Raw genomic sequence first — 3,515 nt, 5'->3', positions numbered from 1 at the left:
GCTCGAACTGCCGCGCAAGGGAGCCAAGGAAGAAGTCGCCGCCACTGCGCCATGCGTCGCCGCCGACCTGCCTCGAAGCCACCGTCGCGGATCAGATCTGAGGCAAGAGAGAGAGAGACACGAAGGAGGAAACCGCGCGCTGCCATTGTGCCCAGTCGCGCCCTCATCGCGAAGCCATCGCTGCCTAACCGTCTTTGATGATGATCCTGTCGCCGAGCTGTTGAGCCGCTGCTGCCGCCGTTGGGTTTGCCGGAAAGGTGAGCTCGAACGGGAATGAGAGAGAACAGGGAGGTGGCCACCGTGGGTGTCGCTTTCGGAGGAGGAAAAGGACGCTGTCCACTGTGCATCGCGGTTCCGGGAACCACCGCCGCCTTTGCCGTCGGAGAACGCACTGTCGGTAAGGGTTTTAAAGTTTAGTTTATGTTCTTTTGAATTTCGGGAACCTTTATCATCACTGCATGTTTATTTTAGTCGTTCGCCGCCGCTGCTTGTTGTTTTGAACTACTGCACCGTCGTTGCTGCCGTTCTGGTCACCGAGTGTAGCCTGGGTGTTGCCAGGACCACTATCAGAGCTGCCGCTACTCGGTTTAGTCACTCTTCCTTTGTTGCGGAAAACATTTTCATTTTTAAAAGCCTTTTAGTCAGTATTCTGTTATTTTATGCTGTGGCATTGTCTGCCATAGGGTTGTATATCGATGCTTGCATGTCATGCTCGGAGTTCGCGGCTGCTTTGTTTCACTAGTTCAGTAAGTATTTCTTTGTCGAAAGTCCCTGCGTTAGTGTTTTGTTTCGTTTAATAAAGTATTTGTGATGTTGATGGTTTTAGGAGTCAGAATCCGAGTTTGTTTGTGGCGTTTGAAGCTGTTTCTGCTTTTGAGAGAGCAAGCAGAGCCGAGGTTTTGGTTGTCGTCAATTTGGCTGAGGCGAAAGGAACTCTGTGAGGCGTTTGGGCTATGTGTTCCGACTTATCGAGGTAGGAGTTTTTCTTAAAATCTAATTTATATTACAGAGTTGTGATAAATAGATATTAAAGTGAGAGAACATATGCCTGTGATTATAATTGTCTTCTAAATGTGGTTGTTTGCTGGACTGAATGACTGATTTCTTGAGTAGTTTGTGATTGCTGAAAAAAATTAGTTTGAAAGGTTATTTAGTTGATTATTATGAAAAATGGCTTTTCTTGGTTTTGAAGCTATTTTTGATGATGTAAAGGAATTGGCTTTGGAAATGGTTTAATTTTGTGTTAGTGACTTTATAAATGTCTTTATAAATGATTTAGTATTTGAGCTGGTTTGATTTTAAAAAGAGATTTATTATGGGCACCGATTCGCTTTGAAAATAATCTGATATTGGAACTAGCTGAATCTTGGAAAATGATTGAGGTTTGGAAAAGGTTTGAGAAATGTTTGGATGGGACCCGAAAAGGGTGGCAGAATCCGAGTTTTAGCGAAGATGCTGCCGAATTTTATAAAATTAGAAGTTTCATTTGAAGTAGTTATTTTAAAAGGTTTAATTTTAAGCATTATATGATTTAAGATTACTTCATTTATCAAAGAAAAATTTGTTTTGGATTGAGAATTGTTAGTGAACGAAACGGAAAAAAGAGATAATGAGGATTGATTTGAAATATGATTTTTGAATGAATTTGGAAATGGGATATGGATTAACGAATGATGATGATATTGAGAATGGCTCAGATATTGATGAATGATGAATGAATTATTTATATGGCTTATGAATTTGAAATATCTGAGATACGAGATTCCCTGGATTAAGTGCCGTGGCTTGCCACCACGCGTACCATGTTGAAGACTCGATACTCTGTTGACCCTACGACGTAAGTGTGTGACCAGGCACTATATAAATTCCCGGGAATGTTACCCCCATTGAGTAATATTGATTATTTGAGAAAAAGCTATGCATAGACTCTTGGGGATGCACGTCGGGGGACAGTCTAAGTACAATTCAGACTTGTCGGGTTGGCTGGATAACCGACAGATGAGCCTCATCAGCCATAGGACAGGCATGCATCATATGAATTTGTATGCTTTGCTTGAGTTTGAACTTGTTTTGGTTTGCCTAATTGCTAAACTGTTCGTAACTGCTACTTGAACTATTTGCTGTAACTGCTGCCTACTTGTGCTTTCCTTGTCTGCCTTGCCTGTGTTTGTTTTGGCGTGCTACATTTAAGATTTAACTCTGGTGCTGAATTAATGATTGTGTTTTTTGATTGCGTGGTTGGTTTCTGATTGAGATTTTCTTATAAGAAAGGAAAGGTTTCGGATTTCTGAAAGATTAAACATTGTTTCTTTGAAAAGGTTTTGAACGATTACCTATTGGTTTTTTAAAAGATTCATAAGGCAATGATAATCACTGAGCTTGAAAACAGTTTTTCTATTAAATATCTTCTTATGACAACTTTGAAACTCCATGGTGAGACCGTGTGGTTTGGTTCTCACCCCCCTACAGCTTTACTTTTCAGGAACCGAATGAAGAAGCACTAAGAAGAGTTATACTGCGTTTGGTTTATATGTGGTTGTATTAATTAGATTATTTTCTTCCTTCGTCTTTGTTATTACAATTTTGTAAGAGGGATAGGAGTTGTATGTTATATATATATATATATATATATATATTATAAGATACTATGTAAGAAGTCTTGTATATGAATCTATGCTTGCTTGTTTATTTTAGATGAAGTATGTATTCCCAGTTTATAAAGTGATTAGCGATACGGTGTTGAGCCACAGGCTCCTATTTTAATATTTAGTATGTAAAGTAGTCGTAATACTTCTTGCTATCAGAGTAGCGCAGCCGGAAGCGTGACTTCTGATAGTTAGGATCTGTCTAAGGGGGTGCTCTGTCCGAACTATGATGGTGTGACTTTGAAAATAATGTCACAGACATCTCGCTGTTGTGACAAGAGCTAAGGCTAATTGTTCTAGTCTTGAGTACCTGAGTTTGGCATTTTGTAGAGATTTATTGATGAGATATACTGGTTGTTGCTGCTTACCTATTTCTATTATCAAGACAGAGCTAATAGCATGATTAGTGACAGATAAATATAGATAGAGGGGTTTACCAGGTTTTGGTTTCTGGAGGATTGGTGGTGAAGATAGTATGGCCTTGAGTTCAGTGAATGCTCACTCGCATTCTTCTGACCATATCAATTCTTTTTGCTTTCTTAATGTTTTAAAGAAGTGGTGTGAATGGTCTGCTATCCAAGGTAGGAAATGTGATAGTGATGCTAAACGGCCAGTAAGTTGTTGAACTTCTTTGATTGATGGTGTGCAAAATTGACTCCGCAATATTCGCACAGATAGACCGGCAAGTGCACCGGATCGTCCAAGTAATACCTCAGGTGAGTAAGGGTCGAATCCCACGGAGATTATTAATTTGAGCAAGCAATGGCTACCTTGTAGATCTTAGTCAAGCGATTAGAAAAGTTGATAGTTGTGAAAAATGCATAAAAACAGAATAAATAAAGTGTTACTGGGTTAGTGTGAAATCAATGA

This window comes from Arachis ipaensis, chromosome B09, assembly GCF_000816755.2.
Source record: "Arachis ipaensis cultivar K30076 chromosome B09, Araip1.1, whole genome shotgun sequence".
NCBI lineage: Eukaryota > Viridiplantae > Streptophyta > Magnoliopsida > Fabales > Fabaceae > Arachis > Arachis ipaensis.
The sequence above is the reverse complement of the archived record's forward strand: the minus strand, read 5'-3'. Positions refer to the sequence as shown.